The 11,172-nt window shown below is 37.3% G+C and overlaps 1 long non-coding RNA gene across 1 annotated transcript; it reads left to right on the top strand.

The window, feature by feature from the left end:
• Positions 1–6,329: 6,329 nt before the first annotated feature.
• LOC120568384 lies at positions 6,330–9,947 on the top strand. The gene is made up of 3 exons (XR_005640720.1): positions 6,330–6,531; positions 6,948–8,168; positions 9,782–9,947. It is a non-coding gene; the product is annotated as an uncharacterized LOC120568384 (long non-coding RNA).
• Positions 9,948–11,172: the final 1,225 nt, after the last annotated feature.

Below are 11,172 nucleotides of genomic sequence, written 5' to 3'. Positions count from 1 at the left end.
TGTGGCCCGGAGTGGGGAAGGGGGTTCCTGGATTTGATTGGGTCAGGCCAGTGCAAATAAAGAAAATTAACCAATGGGCCGCTATTAGTTCTTTAAGGGCCAAAAAATAAAAAAAGGCCTATTTATATCGGCGATTCGGCCCAGTACATTGTTGGCAAATCTTCCAAATGTATTTTGGGGTTTCATGGTTTGTACCAGTGCCATTGCATCACACACCCAGGTTCAGCCATCAGGGATTTCAACTGTGGCTGGTGGATTTACTGACCCTTCTAGAAAGTGCATTAATTTGGCTTTGTTTTTACAATTGAGCTATCAATGTTTGCAATTTCTGCAGGCAAGGGCCCCAGACTATAGACCAGCATTTCCCCTATGTCTATCTTCCTCACTGTTCCAACCACAATTTTTTTATTTTACCTTTATTTAACCAGGAAAGTCCCATTGAGATTAAAAACCTATTTTTCAAGGGAGTCCTGGCCAAGAAGCAGCAAAAGAGTTACAAACATACAATACAATTACATACACATTATGAAAAACAGTTAAAAAGGATCGACTCAAGTGTTCTCAATCTGGACTTAAAAGCGTTCAATGAAGGTAATTCAGTCAATTTCCAGTCTTTTTGCAACATGTTCCATGTGTGGGGGCTGAGTAAACAAAAGCCCTTTTTCCCAGTTCTGCAAGTGGAACAGCGAGCAACAAAAGATCATTCGAATGCAAACAATGAGAGCCAACACTCCTCCGTGAGATTAAGTTACAGATGTAGGATGGCAATAGACCAAGCATGGCCTTATAAATGAAAGTATACCAGTGACCCAGCCTCCTGGAGGACAAAGAAGGCCATCCCACTCGAGAATACAGTTCACAGTGATGGGTCAAGACCCTACAATTAGTAATGAACCGCAGAGAAGCATGATATGCAATGTCAATCTTATGGAGACATTTAACAGAGGCATTCATGTATAACAGGTCTCCATAGTCTAAAATAGATAAAAATGTTGCATTAACAAGGCACTTTTTTGCCTCAAAAGAAAAACAGAATTTATTACGAAAGAAAAAGCCCAATTTAAGTTTAAGCATTTTCACAAGATTGTGTCAAACGAACAGTGTCAAAAGCTTTACAATAAGCCTTGCAAAGAGATCTCTATCTGCTTTGAGGGCTATCTCCCGTCCTCTCACTTTGGTGACACTTGAGGTAGCTGTGTGTTAAATGTCTTGAGTTTCATTTTCTTCAATGGTACATGAAATTCAACCTCATCTGTGTTGAGACGTTGCTGAAAGAATTCAACAATTCTCATCCAATTCTGTTCTCTGTATCGTTTATCTTTTCTGCCAAGTCATGTCCTTGACCTCCATTGTGATGGCTGCTCTCTCGTGCTGTGTCAGTGTCCACCTTTGGACTGCACCTTTGTTCAATGAAAAACCATCTCTTGCCAGTATGCTGAGGTATAGCTGTAATTGATTCTGTCGTATGAAAAGAACCACGGCAGCATGAACCGGATGCTGGAAAGATGCAGACCCCAGTTTGAATGATAGCAGATCCTCTACCATTTCAATGTAGGAACTCCAAAACTGGTATGTCTTGCTTTCTTGTTGTTTGTTGAATTTGTCATAGCCTTCAAGGATTGTGTTGAGCACCTGTGATTCACTAATTACATGACATATTTCTTCAGGAAAGGCACTTTGGAGGTCAGCAGCAACTTTTAAAGCAGCTTCACGGCAGTCTTGAGTATCTCCTGAGCTTTGGCATAGATGGCTTGGTCTCCTGAAGTTGGAGTCTGTCTGCAATTTCTGTTGATCTTTTAAGGATGGTTTTTACAGTTCCCAATTCTGTAGGACTTGCATCAATCATTGGAAGGTACCCAATGTTGGTTGGTGGTGGAATTGGATCTCCACGGATCACTGTGTTAAAACCAGTCCAGGAAGGAAGGACTTTGTCATGGACTGCAGTCTTCATCAGAAAATAAGCACCATCTCATTTATGTGCTGATTTCCTGGTAAGGATGTGGGTGTCTGGATTTAGTTCCACTTCTTTTCCAAAATGTTCTGGGCCTGTTCTCTTCCCTCTGATGTATGTCTCAAGGTTAGTAGGGGGTGGCTCAAAAGACCTCTTTCTTCTTTTCTGTAAACACTGATGGTCAGGGGTAGGTTCATTACATGGAATCATTTTTTTGAATTATTATGCCATTTGTATTGTGTGTAGTCCCCTTACCAGATAACATTTCCTCTCCAAAATCATTATTGTCCCAAACTAGAGTTGCTTGCAGCTGTACTTGCATGTTTTTGGGGATGTAAGTGTCACCTCGTAGTATTTGTAGCATCATGCATGCGTGTCATGTTCAAGTACCTGTGAGTTAGAGGAACAGTGCCCAAGACCATTCAATAAGCCTATCAGCTGAGCTGATCCTGTCATGTGTCTGACAGCCATGGCTAATGCACAATGTTTGGGCATAAGCCAGCTCCCTTTCATTGTTAGCTTAATAACATCCTGGCCAATTGACACAATCTTCTCAGCCTCCTCTTCACTAACATCCACTCTTTCATTGTCAGTAGAGGGATCTGTTGCCATGGCTGTAGTCTATGCAATGAAATTGAATAGCTTATCTGGGACCAGATTTGATGCAGCTGACATCGTAAGTAGCTGTGCTGTTGGTGGCCATGTGAGTTTGGGTGTTGTCTTACACTTTTCAACTATGGCATCTTTCAGTGTCATGGCTACATGGAACAAGAGGCGGTTCTCATTTGTGTCATCTGTTTCAATTTTTCTTGTGTTGTCTTCATCTGATGATGAGGATGAAGATGCTGATGACAAAGACGATCCAGCTGTGGCAACTTCATCGTGGACCATTTTGTGTGGTGTCAAATCCTCAACATAGACAAAGTCATGCCTTGATAGTTTTTGAAACTTTAGAAAAGGATATTACTTTTTTAATCTCACTTTTAGGGAACCATATTTGTAAGAGGAGATGTCAATTCCTTCTGTTTCATGGACACATTTCTTGAACAGTGCATTCAACTTTGATAGCTTAAGCACCTTACGCTTTCTTAGCAAACTCTCCTCCACCACTGTTGTACAGAAATGCTTGTATCCAGTCTGAAACTGGCTGTTTCCTGTGCAGTCATGTTCATCTGTTTTGTACAGAAATACAGTGTAGTTTCTGTAGCATCTGAAATGATACATTGCTTCTGAGGCAACAAGGTCCATTCCACGTATTTGTAGTAGCAGATTTCCATCCCTGCGTGACTCTGCTGCAAGAACTAGCTTACCAGCTGTGTTTCACATTTTTGAAGATTCTCCTTTACCCTTTTCCGGTTATATTTTTGGGTGAAATATTTATCACTTGTGCATATTAAGCACTGCCTTGGAAGGAGATGTGGTGCTCTTTTTAGATGACCCGAAACCTCTGTTGTGGTTGAGCGGAGAACTCTAACCTCTGTTGGCATATTATCATTTGTATTTGTGGTGTATGCTTCTTCATCTAATTGTAATGGAAAAGATAAGAGAAAAACAGGAAAATGTGATGACTGCATGGATTGTAGTACTAATGCTTCCAACTTTATAGTATAGTTTTCAAATTCTTTAAATTGTCAAATAAAACAAACATATAATTATTTGTTTACTGTAATAAAGCTTTTTTCTTTTTCTTTTGTTTAGTGTATTAATTACTCAAGACATAAATTGGCTAAAAATGTCAACCTTATTTTCAGTTTCAGCAGCTACAAGCTGATACCAAGTTGGATAACCAATTCAAGTTACTGCTGAGCCCTAATGGTATGCTTTTATTATTCATATTGACACAAGGTGTGATTACATGCATTTTAATCTGGGCTCATCTAGTTACTTTTTTAGTAAGTACCTCATAAATGTAAATCCTCATTTATTAGACTGTGAACCAATAATTTTACTACACTGTTTACAACTCTGCTAATCTGTTTCCCCAGGTAATCCCAGATCCTCAGCCCTGCTGTGAGATATCTTCTTGACCTGATCTGACTAAACCCCAACACATCTATTCTGCTGAAACAATGAAAATGCCTTTTGTTTTTCACGGTTCATCATAAAACCCTTTTAATGTTTTGCTCAACTGTTTGGTGGAGCACATTTTAAATCGCTATATGATGAAAAATGTGTCCACTAGATGTCGCTGTGTCTATAGTAGCCTTTTTATTAGTTTACCTTGACTAAAATGTCAATTAAGACACGGGGCTCTGTCTGGCCCTTCTCTTAATACATCCATGGTCTGGCCTGGCAGGATTGACATGGGCAGGGTTTGTTTTTTATGTGCATAGTTTCGGAGGGAAATTGTTAATATTATATGTTAAATGTTCTACCATTATATATATTCCTGCCATATATTACTACTACTAAAGCCTAGCTCGATCAAATAGTTGAATTGTCATTTAGTTATAAAGGTAGTCATGCTAAGATAGTACATATTCAACTTTTATAAGAATAAATATATAATAATTAACTTAATATATATGTTATTACATTATATAATTATATCTATGATTTTTCACTATTTCTGAGATGTAAATATCTATAATTTATGTTTGGGGTTAAAATGGATTCCAAGCATTTATACCATGATTTATCCAAACGTATGAGGTCAAACAACTACACTTAACCACTATAAAGCTGCTTTACAAACCTTCAACTTCCTGTAATGTGAATAAACCTTTATAATCAAGAAACAGTGTCGACGGATTCCTTTCCTACCCTGAAAAGGGTATGATGTTTGTTGGTATACAGCTAGTAACATGCACACAACACTCTAAATCCAAGGTAAAGTGTCATAATATTTACGTTAGATGTATAAATATAGGCCTACAATGTAACATTACCGTTGTTACTCGGTTACTCCCACCCATTTCGGGGTCCTAGTCTGGCCGTCTGCGATTGGTTAGTATTTTTAATGACGTTAAAAACTACAATCTGATTGGTTCAGCTACTAGAGCTGTCCCGCGATTTGCCTAAGCAGATTGACAATCAAAATATACAATTGTGAAAATATATGATCAAACCAGAGTTGCCAGCAAATTTTATTTGACTACATATAATTACTTAATATCGTACATAAAAGAATTGTATACTCTATTGATGGGGATCGATCAACAACACGACAAATGCGTTTGGCCCACCGTCTAAAAGGCAACAATGCGAGATTATAGAACTCTTATCTACCGAGTCATTTCAACTCGTAACCACTACACACGGTGTGTTGTTTTACAGAAAAGTCGGTAACGCTTTAGATTACAACCCGGAAATTAATGCGTAAGTACTCGGAAATTACAGCGTACTTTTCGGTAATTATAGTGTACTTATAAAGTAAGTACGTGTAATTATAAGGGAACAATTTATAATATTTGGGTAATAAAGGGGTAACAACCAGGAAAAGTATGGCGTAAGTACACCGAATTTACAGCGTACCACAGCGTACCTTTCAGTAATTATAGTGTACTTATAAAGTATGTACAGCGTACCTTTCAGTAATTATAGTGTACTTATAAAGTATGTATATGTAATTATGAGGGAACAATTTATAATATTTGGGTAATATAGGGGTAACAACCAGGAAAAGTACGGCATAAGTACACCGAATTTACAGCGTACCTTTCAGTAATTATAGTGTACTTATAAAGTATGTATATGTAATTATCAGGGAACAATTTATAATATTTGGGGAATAAAAACCAGGAAAAATATAAATAATATGCAATATTTCATATCTAAGGGCTAACTATTTTAATATTGCATGGTATGTAGGCTATGACATATGCTAAAAAAATATAGGGCTAAATGATTTATACAGTAATTCATAACTTAGTGGTAACTATTCAAATGATAGGCCTATGTGATATAGCCTATACATGCAAAACAACAATCTTATGTTTTTAAGAGCAGTGGCGGCTTGTCAATAGAGGGCGCTGGGGTGCCGCCCCCATCAAAATTCCAGAAATATAAATGTATACAAAAATGATATAAAAATGAAATAAAAAATGAAAAATAAAATAAAATAGTTTACTCATATGATATGCCGGCTGGTAGTAAGAGCCTCAGCATTTAATAAAAAGTGGCTTTAATCCGTTAACTATTTTCTATGTTTCAATATGTTTCCTCCGGTTTCTTGGCTGCAGGGACGCCGGCCAAATGGATGTGTATGTGAGTCCTTAAACTTTTGGCCAGCATGTGACCTGAAGCTGGTCTCTAATTGGTTTCTTAAAGATTCTCCTCCGGACGCACCTCGCTGCGTCCCTGGCAAATCAGAATTGGAGATATGTTATTTTATCCAATCTTATTGGTTCTCAACACCTGTCATTCAACTCTTCCCCCGGCCGCTACTGGAGAGTGAACGTGGACACAATAGTAGAGCCAGCAGGTAGCTCCTGTGTTGTTGAAATGGTCTAACCACTTTGATTAAAGTAGGAAACTAGCAACAATAAACAAGGAGAGATTCTTGAAAGGGTGAAAGAGAAGTTATACAACGTCGTGGAGCTGCCGACCCCGTCCAAACGGCGTGTGAATTGAATATTCCGGTGAGTTATCTTAGCTGCTAGCTAGCTAACAGCAAATTACTACTATCGGTGTTGTTTACCTTGAGAATTGTTGCTTGATTTGTGTCGGAATTAGCTACTAACCTGATGAACCTGATAAAAGGGTATGGTTAATATTGAAATTGTTGTCATTGTACATTTAGGAAAATGTTAACTTAGCTGTTGGTTAATTCAGCTACAGACACGTATGTATTTTCCGTCCTTTAGTTGTGATTGCTATGTTTTCTGTAAGCTAGCTAGTCAATTAAGATGGACAAATAACATTGAGTTTAAGCTAAAATGTTTAAGTGAAATGTGGTTAAAATGTGTAGTATGTAAGAATATTTTGTATCTTGAGGAGAAACACAAGTGAACTGTTACTATGGACAAGTGAGTGACTATTCTACTATTTTGTGCAGGCTGTTTTTTTGGTGAGACTCTACTAGAGACAGAACTGTGCTGCTCAAGTCACTGTCGTCATACTGCCTTCTGGGTTTCATCTTCATCATCACCATCTTCTTACCGCTCACTCGATCTTCGCCATCATCATCTCCACTACTCACAGGATTTTCCCGTCGTTTCCCTACTCCATTCTCTGAGGAGCCAGGATGGACAGTTTTACCCTGCTAAGGGTGGTGGTAGGAACTTGAGTGCACTTAAACTAATGAAACAGGGTTGAACAAAGACTGATTTAGTATTCCCCTGTTTATCTCTATGAAATGAGAGATCTCAGTTTTTGGTTAATTTGGTTTTATATTTCTAATTTTCTTTGTTTTTGATATTTAAGTTGTGGTTTGAGTACATTGGGTTTGAACCTAATTGGCCTATCTAAATTTGATTACCATACTGAATCATTTAGTTTAGCCATGCTAGACTTCTGGTAAAAGATTATTTTGCATAATCTCAAATTGAAAGTAGTACTGGTTGTGGGTGCAATTTGTTTCATGCCCAAGGTAGGAGTTAAATGAAGACAGGGGAAACAAAAATAACACTACAGTTAAACAAATTTACTCTGTTGTTGTGGTATTTTAAAAAAAACTCAGTCACAATCTTATTATGTTTGTAACTTGAATCTTGTATTGTCTTGCTGTTTTTAAATACATAGTTGTTTAAATAAAGTTGTGCTGGTTGTTTTGCCCAGTTTCAAAGTACTGCTTTATATTCCCCCCCCCCAAAAAAAAGCGCCCCCCCAAAAATAATTATCACCAGCCGCCACCCAGCCGCCATGATGGATAGTATGCAAATTGGGACGCTGCAACGTTGTGGCATGAGAGTGACGTAGCTTGTTGGACACAGTAACTAAGAGGGGCGGGTCTTTGCTAATTGTTGGTTATTATCGGACATACTGATTTAAGTATATTAAGTATATATAATGTACGTTACCAGAAATGATTTGATGTTATGAAGAATGAGAAATAAGTCAAATTATGGGGTTTTGAGAAGACATTGAAGAGTAATAAAACCTATAACTTTTCTCTTTTCTATTTTTTTTAAAGCTAAAATTTCTACTCTAAAAGCAGAGATCTCCTTGCTTAAAGATGAGTGTGACTTTTTGAAGAAGGGGATTGAAAAGATGAAGTCTGTTGTTCCAACTGCAGTGTCTCAAGTCCATGCTGATCCGACAGTGTCAGATTCTTCAGGTTTGTGTTTCATGCTTCATTGTTATTTATTTCTGTTAGAAGAACTATGTTGCTTTGGAGTAAACAAATTAATGTTGAGTAGTTATTTATCCCAATTTTATTTTACAAAAGGACTGCAGTTGAAAAGTTATCTACATCTTCCTTGAGAAAGAGATATGTTACCTTCCTGAAATTAAAGCACTGTGTAGGCCTATATCATCTGTATCTTTGTTAATTGTTTAAATATTTTGTATAATATTATGTATATAAGCAGTTAAGAAGTGTCGTCGGTAAGAGTAGAAATACCGTTAAAACCTACCCATCCCTAGATGTTTCTGACTTCCCATATCAAGAAGCTATGGAAATGTTCTTCCAGAAGCCCAGAAAGATAAACTGCAGTGACAAAAGCTGCAAACTTTGTGGATAAATTACATAAAGATAAATGTTCCAATGTTTAGTTTAATGTACAGTTCAAATAATTGTTCAGTTAATATATTCACTGCTGCCATCCTTTAAGTGTTTCCCAGACATGTCTGGCCATCTACTCGAGGTTCTCCAAAATGTCCGTGATTCAGCTTTTGCTTTCTGCAGTCGTCATTCATTGTTTACATGCACACATTTTGTTTCATCTAATTTAATTCATTCCGATTGGTGAATCTGTATAGTGTTTACATGAACACTAAACAAGTGATCGGTTGATGTTTGTTTTAACATTGCCAAGGAAATTCCTGATCCTCCTCCTCGTTGTGTTTAACGCGCTCTCTCTCTCACCGGTAGGCGTGGCATCCTAGGGCAGCAAAGCAAGTGAATTCTGGGCGTTGTTGTTTTTCATCCACATAATCTAAAAATAAATTTACTGACTTTTGTCAATATAGAATAGGGCTTTAACTTTTGCCCAAAAATCTTATTCAAAGTTCATTTGTTTATTAAAACGAATATTCAAATATATTCAAATATTTATTAATAATATTTTTAGAAATTAAATGCCTTCAAACAGTCATAACTGTTTGACCCTGGATTAAACACAAACAGTATGCTTTTGGCAGGTTATCCACTATTTTTATCAAAAATAAATAAAATAAAACTACTGAAAAGACAAAATAAATTAAAGCTGCAAGCAGCATTTATCGGGGTTCAAGCTGTTAAGGTTTTTAAGGCATTTAAGCACACAAGCATTAAAAGACATTCATTTTTATTTTAGCAAGCATTTAACCAATGAAATAATAGATGGAAAACACCATTTATAGCCATTACAGGCAATTTCCCATAAGAAATGTATGTTTTTCAAAGCTTTTTGACGGTTATAATGCCATCTATTGTCTGATCTCCATGAAACTGCCTGATTCTTTAGCATGTTATGACACATATGCTCATCAATTTTTGTGAAGTTTGGGATTTTCCTTTGGGATTTAGAGGTGTTTGAGTGTGTTTTGCCACACCCCTTTTTCTAAATGACCCTGTTATAGCCATCCAAAAGTAAAACATCAATAATTCGATAATTATTGATCTAGAGAGTCCAGAGAGGTGTCCTAGACTGGTCTGGTTCTGATTGGCCAAAAAAAGGGACTAGTTCGCAAAAGTAGGTTTTTAACATATTCGCAAATATTTTTTTTTTTCTCTTTTATATAATACAGAACAGCAAGACTCATGGGATTCCACCAGCTCCTCATCATTAGACTCCTCGGAGAAAGGGAAGAAAAAGAAGAAAAAAATGAAGAAACCAAGGAAGAGCAAAAAAAAAAAGGGGGGAAAAATGTTAACTTATGTCTATATCATTAAAATTGAAAAGTTCACAATCTGTTTTGAAGTTGTTTGTTTGATTAAAGTGCCACTTTAATTTACAGCCCGCTATGTTGTAATTACCCTGTAACTACGTGTAACAAGGGGGTAACAAGTGCCACTTTAATTTACAGCCCGCTATGTTGTAATTACCCTGTAACTACGTGTAACAAGGGGGTAACAAGGGCCACTTTAATTTACAGCCCGCTATGTTGTAATTACCCTGTAACTACGTACAAGGTGACAAGTGCCACTTTAATACAGCCCGCTATGTTGTAATTAACCCTGTAACTACGGTAAAAATGGGGTGACAAGTGCCACTTTAATTTACACTATCCCCCTATGTTGTAATTACCCGCAACTACGTGTAACAAGGGGGTGACAAGTGCCACTTTAATTTTTTTTTATCCCCGCTATGTTGTAATTACCCTGTAACTACGTGTAACAATGGGGTGACAAGTGCCACTTTAATTTACAGCCCGCTATGTTGTTAGTAATTACCCTGTAACTACGCTGTAACAAGGGGGTGACAAGTGCCACTTTAATTTACAGCCCGCTATGTTGTAATTACCCTGTAACTACACTGTAAACAAGGGGTAACAAGTGCCACTTTAATTTACAGCCCGCTATGTTGTAATTACCCTGTAACTACGCTGTAACAAGGGGGTAACAAGTGCCACTTTAATTTACAGCCCGCTATGTTGTAATTACCCTGTAACTAACGTGGTAAATAAGGGGGGTAACAAGTGCCATTTTAATTTACAGCCCGCTATGTTGTAATTACCCTGTAACTACGGTAAAAGAGAGGGGTAACCAAGTGCCATTTTAATTTACAGCCCGCTATGTTGTAATTACCCTGTAACTACGTGTAACAAGGGGGTAACAAGTGCCACTTTAATTTACAGCCCGCTATGTTGTAATTACCCTGTAACTACGTGTAACAAGGGGGTAACAAGTGCCATTTTAATTTACAGCCCGCTATGTTGTAATTACCCTGTAACTACGTGTAACAAGGGGGTAACAAGTGCCACTTTAATTTACAGCCCGCTATGTTGTAATTACCCTGTAACTACGTGTAACAAGGGGATGACCCAACAAAATCCTGTACTCTTTTACTTTCTTAAGGTAAGCTATTGAAAATTCTAGATAAAACCATAGCAGACACTCATTCCCCTGAATTTCAAGTTTTGTTGTTCAGTAATATCCATTATGCATTATGAAATGAATATGTACCCCGTGGTACTTA

The sequence above is a fragment of the Perca fluviatilis genome, chromosome 1, assembly GCF_010015445.1.
Source record: "Perca fluviatilis chromosome 1, GENO_Pfluv_1.0, whole genome shotgun sequence".
NCBI classification, from domain to species: domain Eukaryota; kingdom Metazoa; phylum Chordata; class Actinopteri; order Perciformes; family Percidae; genus Perca; species Perca fluviatilis.
The sequence above is the reverse complement of the archived record's forward strand: the minus strand, read 5'-3'. Positions and strand labels throughout refer to the sequence as shown.